Source organism: Apus apus, chromosome 3 (assembly GCF_020740795.1).
Source record: "Apus apus isolate bApuApu2 chromosome 3, bApuApu2.pri.cur, whole genome shotgun sequence".
Lineage (NCBI taxonomy): Eukaryota > Metazoa > Chordata > Aves > Apodiformes > Apodidae > Apus > Apus apus.
In genome coordinates, this window is record NC_067284.1 from 110,363,834 (window position 1) to 110,376,969 (window position 13,136).

Consider the following 13,136-nt stretch of genomic DNA (forward strand, 5'->3'; position numbering starts at 1 on the left):
TGCTGCCTTATACTGACACGCAAGTCCTTCAAGAAGAGGGGCCAGGCTCCACCTCTCTGCTTAGAGACTACCCAGTAATAAGAACTAGTCCTTGAATTACATCCGAAGACCCAGAGCAGTTCTGCTGCCTTCTCCTTGCCTCTGGACCTGTCAGGACTCATTGTCTATGCCTACACATGTAAACTAAATGAAACAGGGACATAAGCCCAAAAAGTGTCATGATGCTATCACATTGTCACATTATTTGCCTCCCCTTGGCACTGGTCAGACCTAGGCCAGCTTATAGTACATGATTCACAGGTTAGGACAGGGCCCAGCAGGCAGTTTGGATGCAGCCATCCTGCTCTGGGAACTACAGGAACTAATATAAACATAACTTGCACAAATTGGCCTCAGAGCCAAAGGCAGCTCCTCACCCATTTCATGTGCTGGTACAGATGGATGCTGCAGCAAACTAAGGATACAACAAGACAGCTCAGGAGTTCCTTGATGTGACAGATGCTGGGGAGCGGGCAGTGGTGCTGGGGAGGGGCAGCCAGTGCTGCTGGAAAGCTGGGGAAAAGATGGTTCACCTCCCTGTTTGCCACAAAGAAAGTATCTGCCTGCAAAACCCTCATTTTACACCACAGGTTGTTGTACACGCCTGTTGCTTTGGGATGAGGAACAAGGTTATTCTGCTCACAGGTAGCTCAGAAGATGCAAAACACTGAGAGCCAAAAAGTCCTCCAAAGGTGAAATATTTTCTGTTCATTAGATAAAATGAGCTAGGAATTACTATGAGTTTTTTAATCTCCACAGGAATGTTCTGGGGTTTTGTTTTGTCTTGTTTGTTTCTTTCCCAAAGGAGAGGGAAGATCTGTTTTCAGGACTAAAAGCACCTGGAGATAAAATGCATGATTTATACTAGACCTTAAAAAATTTATGCTTTGGCCCTTTGCATTTATTGAGGCTTATTGGTGGAAAGGGGCACTTTGTGTCCAGACACAGCCCATTACCAGGCAAATGTCTAATCTTAAACTTTGCTCTCTCATTGACACATTTTTTTATTCAATTCTTTTCAGCTTTACTGTTTGGTTTTTTTTTTACAGCTTTTATTCATGTTTTTTAAATTAAAGAAAAAAAAATAAATCACTTTTGAAAATCAAATTAATAAAAGATGAACCAAAACAAAGTCTAGTGAAGAGAGCACAGTCTGAGCTTCTCAGGCAGAACTAGGCTGCCTTCAGCAGTAAATGGCAAAGTCTTGCTCCAAAAGGCCAGGCAAAACAAAGTACAGAGAAAACCAAATTTAATTAGAAATGTAACTTCATTTACTCAATATGAATCATGTCACTTATGTAGAAACTCCATGTGGCTCCATCATTCTGATGATTCACTGCGACAGCTCTTGCTAAAATATTAATGTAAATGCAGCATTTTTCAAAGGATTCACTGTTGTCTGTGGTAACAGGTTACAGAATGTGATGGAAAGTGGGTGGATGCTTTGCTTTCAAAGCCTCTTTCTGCTTGCTTGGCAGTGGTATCTCCATTGTTGACACATCTTACAGTGGCCACCTCATGCAGTGGCTTCATGACTGTGGGCTGTGTCTGGTAGTGCTTTGCATTGGTTCTTATGTGAAAGGTGGTTGTAACGAGCTGGGGGGTTTGTCTCTTTTCCCGTATAACAAGTGATAGGACAAGAGAAAATGGCCTCAAGTTGTGCAGGTCAGGTTTCACTGAAAGGGTTCTCAGGCAGGCACTAGACGAGGCTGCCCAGGGAAGTGGTGGAGTCACCGTTCTTGGAGGTATTTAAAAGACATGTAGATGTGGTGCTTGGGGACACGGTTTAGTGGTGGATTTGGCAGTCCTGGGTTAATGGTTGGACTCTATGATCTTAAAGGTCTTTTCCAGACTAAATGATTCGATGATTCTATAGTTGGCACACACAGAGTGCAACAGCAACTACCTTCTTGGGAGTCTGAGGTCTCGCTGGGTGGTGCCACAGCCTGCCCCACCCCAAACAAGGGGCAGACCGAGCCTCAGGGTATATAAACTGGGTTTAGAACATGGAGTCCTAGAGCAAGTAAGAGCTGAGGAGGCAATGCAGAAGATGGATTTTGTGGTAGAGACCTAGACTTCTACTCAGGGCTGTGAATGTGCCTAGGTTATCCAAGCCAGGTTAAGGGCTGGGCATTGCAATGCCTGAAGTTCATGATGGGCACATTTTCTAGAGCCTTCACAAGAAGGGAATGGGAAAAACAGTGAAAGCTTCCCAACATTCTGCTCCAAGCCAAAGCTTCATCTTGGCACACTCTGACTGAATAGACTGAGAGTAAATCTGTGGTAAATTCTTTTCCTTGCACCAGCTCAATGTCAAGGTTATTCTGGGCACTTCATTTCTCTCAGCCTAAACAAAAGCACCAATTTCTTTACTAGTGCCCATGACTGCTTAGTTCTATTTCTACACTTGTGCCTTTAAAAGGTATTTTTTTTCCCTCAAAGCTCAAGATGAGTTACAAATTGCCTGCTGCACACAATGAGCACTAAGTTGTGTACATGGCTTTGTCTTTGGAAAAGCTGGAGCAGAGTTTATGAGAAAACTCTCAGGAAACCAGCCTACTTGATGGCAATGCCATGTTTTTCTGGTTGTGATTAACACCAGAGAGCTGACATTGCTTAGCTCAAATGGTGTTTTCAGAGCAGATCTGGGAAGGATCCAAAGCTTCTTTTTGTTAACTTGTCAGAGTGGATTCATTTTTCAGCAGCCCATTACTGGAACCCAGCCTGCCCAGCTTCAGGCTTCATTTTGAGAAGCCAGTGAGACTGAGCTGACAGCAACCGTGGGCAGACAGAGCCCAGATGTGGTACAGAGCTGCAGGAACATACCAATGACACCTGGAGATCAGCTTGATGCTCATGAGTAAGACTTGCAGGATGTAGCCAGAGCCTATCAACTTCCAGAACCAGGCAATCAGTTCCCAAACAAATCAATCCCAGAGTCACAACTGCTGGGTCTTGAAGTCTGTCCTCACCTTGCAGCTCTAATGGGACACCTGGAATAAGAATATCCAGCACAACTCTTATTTCAAGCACTGTGCACCAATGCTGAAATACTCCACTAAGCAGTCTCTTGCTCAGCACTGCCTTAACACCAGTAAGAAGATCTGATCAAACTCATGTCCCAGGAAGTGCAGGTGACCAAGGAAAAGCTTGGTCTGAATCCAGACTTTGCATCATTGAGACAGGGAAGGACAAGGTATCAAAATAAATGATTGTTACCTCCAACAACCCAAAGGTTGCTATAGTCAGAGACCACTGTCCTCCAGCTTGTGTGCACTGGTGAAGTGCCAGTCATGTCCCTGCTTCCTGCCTCCTGTTTGCAAAGCCACAGGTGAGTCTCACAGACCCATATTGCTATTCTGAGCATGAGGTACCTGAGAAAACTAGGCCTGCTTCAGACACAGAGGTGGGTTTCTCTTTAGCAAAACCAGAACATATTACTCTGCACTCCTGCAGATTCAGTGATTGCAACGGAGTTTTAGCTGATTTCATTGATGCATTTATTGGCTGCCTTCTCTCTTGCACAGCCTACACCAGCATAAGGCTGCTGAAGTCAGTGCTATTGCATCTTATTTTAGACCAATATAGGGGCTTCCTGGTAGTTCATTTCTTTTTAATTAACAAATCAATTGCAAGAGCTTTCTTCACTGCTTGTGTACACATTCACAAAACAGATGAAACATCAACAACTAATCAGAATAATTTTATGTAAAAAGAGCAGCATAAAGTTAAAAGCAGATCCTTTGCCATCTGTTCCCCTGTTGTTCTTTAGTCAAAAGAAAGACCTACTGCACCCACATCTGCTTTACCTGAATGAAGAAACCTTTGCATACATCAGCATACATGTTGGGAGGATTGAGCCTGAAATTCATGAGCAAATGACAGTGACAATTGAATGAACGATGACAAAAGGGTCATTGCAAAGACTGAAATGTTAAACATGGGGGCAGAAGGCTAGACCAGCAGCCAAGCCCTGGTTTGGATTTTAATTTTTTGTCTATAAATACAAGGTTACATTCTCATAAATTGCAGCTTTATGTGGCCAAAAACTGCCCCTTAAAAACCTCAACAGTCTTTGTGAGCAGAGAGTTGTTGCCACATGCTGCCCCAAAGGATGCTGAGGGACACAGTCATACTCCACCAGAACTGCCCTACCCAAAATTTGCTCTTGAATTTCAGTGCTAAACTCTTTCTTGCTCAATATTGCAGTTCTCCAGGGCTGAATACAAAATATTTAAGTACAGTTTATATAAAAATGCAAATATTCTATAAAATTCTCTGAAGTTGATCCCCATAAAGTAAAATTAATATTTCATTGCTGTTGACTGTGCAGTGCCCATTTCCAAAGGAGGGCAGAGTCATTTGGATAAAAGTCTGAGTGTTTTCATGTGTGTGTGCTTGTGTGTACAGAAGTGTATAAACATACAGATGCATTTTAATGTGCTTCCCAGCTGTCTGGATGAAGTTTTCCTTTCTGCATGGGATAACAAAGTACTCCCAGGGCCAGAAACCAAGACCTATGTTTCTTATTCTTGTGAACAAAAGGCTAGAGCAGTGACAGCAAGAGCTGGGTTGTGCTCTTTAGACACCTACAACTTCAAAGTTAATTTATCACCACAGCTCTCACTCAGAAAAAGAAGAACCAATGCCAAGGTGAGGGCACTAGCAGAGGCTGGGCCTGCATTTGGGATGCTGAACTCTTCAGTGCTAGAAAGATTCCTATGCTAAAAGACAGGAGCAACTTCTTCAGAGGTGAACAAGGTGAGGACTTGGGAGAAAAAAGGCACCAGAAACTTCTTGTTTCTCAGGGAGATCTTTCTAACATAAGTCACATAAATAATTTGTGGGCTGTAAAAACATGGGCACTCATTAGTTCTAGGGCACAGTGAGTAGTTGTGCTGTGCACTGTGTCATGTTCATAAAGTATTTTTGCCACAGGCCCAGTGATTGCTCAAAACACAGGCCACCATTAAGTTCTTCTGCCTCTGCAGTTATAAGGCAATGAAGGACAATGTGCCCTTTGAAACAGGATGAATACACAGAGAAGGAATTTATTTTTATTGCTACAACCATGTTATGAATAAAACCAAAGATAAAATATAACACTAGGAACACATGACATATGGAACTGAGGCTGAAAGATGAAAAAATTAACAACCAAAGGAAAATTTGCCTTCAGAAATTTGCAATTATCAATCATATTGCAAAGATTTCTCTCTCAGAAGACAGTTCTGAGACAAATTACTGAAGCAATATTTAGTGCCTTGCATTGAGCTAATCCATGCAAGACTCCTTCCCAGACCTGGAGTTCATCCATATTTCATACCTTGGAACAGAAGCTCTACCAGCTTTTTAAACTAGCTTGTTCTAAATAGTTTTCTTTTACATGAGATTCCACCTTTGCTTCTGTTTTTCCCTTAGGGTCAGTAACAGATTCAGATCTCTGCACAGAAATAGAAAATGCCATCCTTCCACATCATCAGTATGTTCAGAAATAGCTCACGCTCATCACAAGGGGAGATTTCTTCCTACCTGGGCACTAGACAACATTTTCCACCTAAGCAAAATTGGGAGAAACATCTCCTTAGTGAAATACATAAAGGCCATCTTTAGATGACTGAAAAGGGACCTATTCAAGCCTCATGGTCGCTCCACTCCACTGACTTTAACCGTGTTATTACTGATGATACTGTTCACTAAGGGACCTGAAAGTGCCTGCCACCCTTCATTCTGGCTTTTGCAGAGTTTCTGAGTCCCAGATTTGAACAGCCTGGAGGACTTTTGCAGAGACCAGTGGAAAGGGGACGTATCCTCACTAACCTAGTTCTGCCACACACCAAGAATCTTCACAGGAGAAGAATGGCTGGAGAGGCCTTAACCTCTGAGTGAAGGCTGAGAGAGCACCACACACACATTAGCTTCTCCCCCTGACTCCTTCCCCTCTCTCCCTCTTCTCTCAACTCCAAGAAACATGCTTGGAATACAAAACATCGGGTTTTTTACTCTCAGAGCTACATGAGTGCTGGCTGCAAACCCTGGCAAGCATTTGCCAGACTGACAGGACCCAGGTCCTGTCTGAGGCTCCCAGTGAGCACCCCAACATGAGGCCAAGAAAGTGAAATCAGACCTTTCAGCACCTCAGCCACTTAAGCAAAAGGGAAATCTCCAGTGATTACTTCTATAACCAGCCCGTTTCCCTTAACTGGGGCAGCTACTGCTCAGGGACAAAAGTCTCCCCCCGTGGGCAGGACCACCAGCTGGAAGAGGGTGTTGAACAGTTCTGTGCTGTTGCTGGGTTGCTGTGCCACCAGTACGTGGGGCACAGCACACCCTGCCCTTAGCTGAAGGCAGGGCATTGCCCGTGGCAGGGGGCTCTGTGCCAGACCTTGCATGCTTGGCAGGAGCTGTTGAGACCATCTAATGTCCCTTCTGTACCACATTTTTAAGAAGGGCCTTCTCTGTATTTCCATCTGATCCAGAACGACTGTATGTCATTCAGAAACCCCCTACTCTGATTTTAAAATTCCCCACTCACGTAGAAACCATCATGTGCTAATTTCTTCCAATTCCAAATTACTGCTGTTACTGAAAGAGTCTGATTTATGTCCAGCCTGACATGAGCTTCAGCTTCACTGGCTCTTGGCTGGTAGAATTAGCTGAGAAGTTTTTGGCAGAACATTTCTTTGTTTAAAATATATATAAAGGCAGATTCCTGTGAGGGTGGTGAGGCACTGGCCCAGGCTGCCCAGAGAAGCTGTGGCTGCCCCATCCCTGGAAGTGTTCAAGGCCAGGTTGGATGGGGCTTGGAGCAGCTTGATCTAGTGCAAGCTGTCCCTGCCCATGCAGAGGGGTTGCAACTAGATGATCTTTAATGTCCCTTCCATCCTGAACCATTCTATCATTCTGTGATTTGTGGGAAAGGATTAGTTTTGATGGAATTTCTCAACTTGTCCTTGTTCATCAATTTTCCATTGAAACATTCCAGATTAACAGTCAAACTTTATGGGGTTTTTTCCTAGCAATTTAATAGCTTGATATAAACCAGAAATGGTCCAAATAAAAATGACACATTCAGAAATTATTTACTCCTTCCTCCCTTCACTGGAAGAGGTCTGTGTGGGTGTATGAGACATAAACATTGACTGCTGTCACTGCTGTTTTTGCTTTTGAATGGCAATTTACAGTAAGGAAGTAAATATAATTAGTTCACATTTAAATGGCACTTTTCCATCCTGGAAAGCTGAGTTTATTTTATAGCCAGTGTATAAACATAGCTGTGGTAAATCACATCCCATCAGTGAACTGAACTGGCCATATAGCACCAGCCACACTAAGCTGTTTACAAGAAAAAACAAGAAATTTCTTCCATGGAAGGTAGAGAGAACTTACTCCACACCAGAAAAAGATTTTACTGATGACAGCAGGTCATGTTCTGTAAAGAAAATTTTTAATGCTTGAGCTTTCATTTGAAAGGGCCGTGTAGCCTACTGGAGACTGTCATCACCCACATGCTCCAGGTAAACCAGCCTCCGGAAGGGTAAAGGCTGGGAGGGATTTGGGAAGCCCTGAGGCTGGGGAGAAGGACTTGGGTAGTGGGATGCTTTGTTTCCCAAACCTCTTCTTCCTGACATCTTCTCCTCTCCTTTCTCCTCTCCATCAGGAGCCCCAGATGATGGCCACATCTGTATCCTCCCAGCTTTCCCATGCTGTTTCCTGTCCCATCACTGCAGTCAGCCCTTTTCCTCCTCTGCATCTTGCCCATGCAGGGAGATTCATGATCCTTCCACCCAGGAGGAGGCAGAGCTGGAGCTGGGATGGCCATCCCAGAGAGAGCAGGAGGTTTGCTCTCCTGGCTGTCCCCCATGTTGTGGGTCAGGGACAGACATCAGGTGTGCAGGTGGATGTGTTTGGGGTGGGAGGGATTCACTATGGAGCAGTAGCCCATACCCTGATGGACCCCAGCCCTCAGCAAGTGGGCTGGGAAGAGGCTCAGCATCACCATCTCTTCTTGTGCTGGTGTCGTTTGTCTCTCCCTGGCCCACAAGACAACGTGCTAAGGGATCCAGCATTGCTTGTGCTGTGAGCACATTGCTTGTGCTGACATAGATCCAGACAGGAAAGCCTGCTGAGATGCTGCTATAGTACAGAAAGCAAAGGGGGGGTCTCAAAATTGCCCCAAGTTGTGGGGGACACCTTCCAGGGCCTCGTCAGACAGCACAGAACCTTCCCTCCCAGGAAAACCATCCTCTGGAAATGCTGTCAGTGAGCTCCTTAGCCTTCAGGCTGCATCACTGGCACCCACTTCTTCTTGGTTTTTAGTCAGTTTGCAGAAGTAAACTTGTCATTGCCAGATCACTCCCCGTTCCAGGTGAAAAACCCTACACAAAGTCACAGGTTCTGACTCATGTTGGTTTGCTTGAACCCCCTGAAACTTTTTATCTTAAAATGTCCTTTTAAAAGATGCCAGAAATACACAGATTCTTTGCTGTTGCTATAATCCCACTGGAACTTGAACACCTAGGACAGTTATGGGTTGGAACAGCAACACCCACAGATTCTGCTGGGACTGTTGCTTTGGAGAAGTCCAGTGCCATTTCCAAAAAGGAAAGTAATTCATGCAAAGAACAGTTCAGAAAAAGCATTGGATGCCTCTGAGCTCTGCTATTACTGGGTGGTCTAAAAGGCTCTAAAACCACAGGAGCTGGAGAAAGGAGAAGTACTTCTGTCCTAAACCATTCATATAAACAAATGTCCCCTTACACGAAGGGTGAGGTGGCGACAGTTCCACATAAAAGGGGATTTTAAAAACCTTTGCAAGAAATTGAATGTACAAATTGCTGCCTTTTTAAAAGCCAAAGGATGTTTTGCCAGCATGGCATCACATCCCCAGGGAAGTGCTGTGGGGAGCTGTGTTTCACTCATCATGTTGAATGGAGTCAGACTCCAAACACAACCAGAAAATAAACAAGCCAAGTCAGTGCCCTGCCAGAAACTGTAAGGAAAAATGCCTTTTCACTTTGATGTCCCATTTCAGCATTCTGTAATGCCACTTTCCATCACATCATTGCAACTTGTACTTCTTCATGAAGTCATAATAGAAAAAGAAAGGTGTTTTCTCACAGCCCAAAGAATGAATTTGACTTGATTCTCATCTCGTGTCACTGTCTGTCCTTGGAAGGTGTTTGCTCCAAAAAACCCATAAGCTTATTATGCAGGAGAAAGGACTGGAGTTCTCAGAGATGCCAAAGTGACAATGTTTGCATTTGGCAAAGGAAGCAAAATAGGTCCCTCTCAAGATTGCATCGGCCCTGTTCAAGCTCAGTCTCAACATAAGGACTTGCTTTCCTTTCTTTTGCAGTCACCCAGCTTTGCTCAGAACAATGTCCCTTCAACAGGAAAAAACAATCCAAAACTGATTGTTTTTTTTTCTCTTCCAGCCCCTAATCCATCAGTTGTTCAATAGGAAAATGACAGATGAGCTAATGAAAGCCAAAATCCATCCCAGTGTCATGAAAAATGTGGCATCTCCTCAGCAGTTAGTGGAAAACAGGTATCACAGGTCTCCAGCCTGGAGAAATAGAGGAGACATCACCCACAGGAAAGTGGTTTGCCACGATTGACAGTCCTGGCCATGACTGGGTAATCTAGGAGGGGAAACAGAAAGAGAACTCTAAGAGATCACTCAGCAGGGGAGGGGTGTAGGAGGGATTGGGACACCCCAAAGAAAAAAAAAAAAAAAGAAAAAAAAAACAAAGTCTGATGGATTGGACATTACTACCATATCATACCCCTCCCTTCATCAGAACTTCCTCTAGGAAGGCAGCTGATAAGGAAACATGACACATTCTTTGGAGAATTCACTGTCTAAATTAATGTCTTTAAATTTAAAAAAAAAAAAAAAAAAATCCCCAACTGGATATTTTCACAAAACACTTCACTCAGACTCCCCTATTGTAGAATAAAAACAAAAAAGAAAACATGCTCAAGTTTGCTCAGGTCTTGGGAAGAGATGCTGAGGTTTTTGTTTTACCAATTTATTTTGTCATTGGCATGGAAGGGAAAAAGACAAAGTAGGTAAAACAAAACATAAAATCAGGTAGTGATTTTCTTGAATTAAAACTATCTCCATATTTTGAAATGTTTTCTGGATGATTCTGACGGTAGTGAGTAGTTTGGGAAGCAACCCTGTGTCTCCAAGCACACAAGTGGACTGTGAAGCCACCACTGACGTGCATGTGAATGGGTAACTCAGCACCAGTGTGTTCCCACACTCCAAATCAATGACTTCTCCAGCACTGAAAAATCAGACTATCCCTCAGGAACTGGTCCCAGAAGAGCAGGCCAGAAAATCTTGCCATTACTATCAGGTTGTAGTAATAGTGACAGAGATCACAGATTTCTGGCCATGCTCATGGTCTTGACCACAGTGCCCCAGTACTATGTCAACAGCCTTTTGCCAGCAGAGGATGGCTCCATTCCCTTGGTTTTTGTTGAAGCTTCAGCAGCAGGAAACCTTGTTTGGTGAGGAGAGGCCTGGCAGTAGAAGTCCCCTGTCTTTAATCCCCAACCCCCCAAGTGCTCTGATCAGAGGTTTGATGTGCAACACGTTGCTCCAGCACCTCCTCTCCTTCTGGGGACCTTCCTGAGCTGCCCATTTGTGTGGTGACAAACAGAAAGAGAGTGAGTGGTGACATCCACTGAACCTGCTTTCTGAAGCAGTGCTGGCCATATTTCCAGGCATTTGACAGAGGAACATATCTTGTACCTCTCCTCAGCAAGCAGACACTTCACAAGGAAAATGTAGTGCCAGCTGAATTCTTCTAGCCTTGAGGACAAAGCCAAGCCTGCCTCTCCTTCTGGAGAGGCCCAGAGGGGAATGGCAAGCTTTCATGATATGAGCAAGTGTCCACCAGAATGCACATCCCAGAGCAACCATCACGCACACATCTTTGAGCAGCTTTCAGGTGGTCATGGTTCAGCCAACACACAACCACCAGTGACATTGCTCCAGTGACCCAGCTCCCTGCTGCAATACTCCAAACCGTGCCAATTTCACCCTTGTTGCTGAAATAGGTCCATTCAGTGGTGAGCAACCAAAAACCCCCAAAGCAACTGATTTGCTTGAATGCTACTAAACCACCACATCCAGGCAGAATATGTGAGCACCTTCAGACCAGGGGTGCAGTAAATCCACACTTACTGCAACACAAAGGTGACCCGCAGTGATTACACCAAAGCCATTACCTCCTTCTTGGTGAATTATGCTGAACTGTGACAGTCCTTGAGAAAACCACAGAAACAGACTGACAGACAAAAGGAAAAGGGAGGAAATTAAGTGAAGGGGGAAGCTGCACCAATTCTACTGAGTGGACAAGGAAAGGCAAGCAACACTGAGAAATTTTTGGGGGGTATCTGGGGACACTAGAAACTCAGATTAGATTATTAAAATTTCATTATGATGGAAACCTCAGTAATGACTGTGAGCAGAAGGATTTCTTGGCCAGTCTAAGATGATTAATTGCTTAGGATGCCTCCAGAAACTCAACAGAGGTTGTGCAGCACAAGAAGAAATTCAGATTCCCCACAGCACCATGAGCATATGCTTTATGTCCTGGCACTACAAGGGCTAAGCAAGCCTGCTTTATTTGTGTAGCACTCGAGGTGTTGGGAAAGATGGCAGGGAAGGGGTTAAGCAGTGGCACTGCAGTTTCTGGAAGGGAAAGGCATGCCTCATTAACTGGCCGGAATTCATCGAGGATATGATCACCAGAGAGGACATGGGAATGGCAGCAAACTCCGTATTACTGAGATTTTCAGGGTACACTGAACACAGGTCCACAAAAGAGGTCAGTGCCAAAGGACCAGACAATACTAGGAGGTGAAAATGGCATTGAGAAGTCAAGGGCAATGAGGAACAAGCAGGATAACATAGTGGCTCTCTTACTGCAACAACTTACCTCCCTACAGTTTCTCCATACACTGAGACTTGTGAAATCTGCCCCATCTGTCCCACCAGACAAGAGGATAGCCCATCCTGCCCACGTTTTCAGCTTCTTTCCGGAGAGCAACCCGTAATTTTCCAACCCATCACATTCATTTACAAAGCTAACATGACACGAGTTACCAAACTGCAATTTAATGAGTCTGTAGTGACTAATCCAAGTATCCTGTGATTTGTAGAAGTGTAAAAGTGTCCAGTTAGGTAGCACAGGCACTTCACTTCTGAGGCTCACCTGCCACTAGCCCCCAGCCCAGCAGACAGCACATGCCAACAGCAATGCCATCTCCTTTAAATACAACATCATGTGGTTCTCCTTATTTCCATCTGGCCAAGCAACTCAGGCTCCAGGATTGTTCTGTTGTCCTCCATTATAAAATTGTAAAAGCAAACTGAGACATAAAGAAAAGATTCACATGGAAAATGACCTCAGCATCTTTTTATCCAAAAGGTCACTGACCAGGAAAGTCATTAATGAAACAGGAAAAGTTGGTTTCAGCTCCTTTATCTGTCTTGGAGAATTTGCATAGTGTTATTCTGGAAACAGTATCTCACTTTAATGTAGAAAAATTAGATGAGCATGGAAATAAGAGAGCAGAGTTTTGTGTAATCCCTCCTCCAAGGGGGATTCACATCAGCCTGGTAAGGAAGCATGTATTCTTTGCTCTCTGGCTCTACAAGTGTCTAAATGTTCTGTATCACATGATGAGTTCAACATAAAAAGTTGAAATGAAACAAGTCCAAGGCTCTGTGTGCTTAAAATACTCTTTTGAGGGGTGAGAAATATGGATTTGACCTCTCCTGCAGTGAATCCAGCTCTTCAGCACCCCAGGTGAGTGTTCTTGCTCTTAGTTTATAAAGGCAAACCACCAACTCCTGCCCCACGACTGCATTTTCCCCCACAGACAAACTCTTCAGCACTTTTGGGACAACTCCAGAAATAGTTACAGAATGATGCAAAGACTTTTACTGACAGTGGCTCAAAGGCTTGTATTTTTTCCTCTTTCTTTAGTCAAAGCCTTTTCAGAAATGCATGGCCCAGAGACAAAAGGAGCTAGAAGGTACATAAAGGTGCCACACATGCTGTGATGATGGTGAG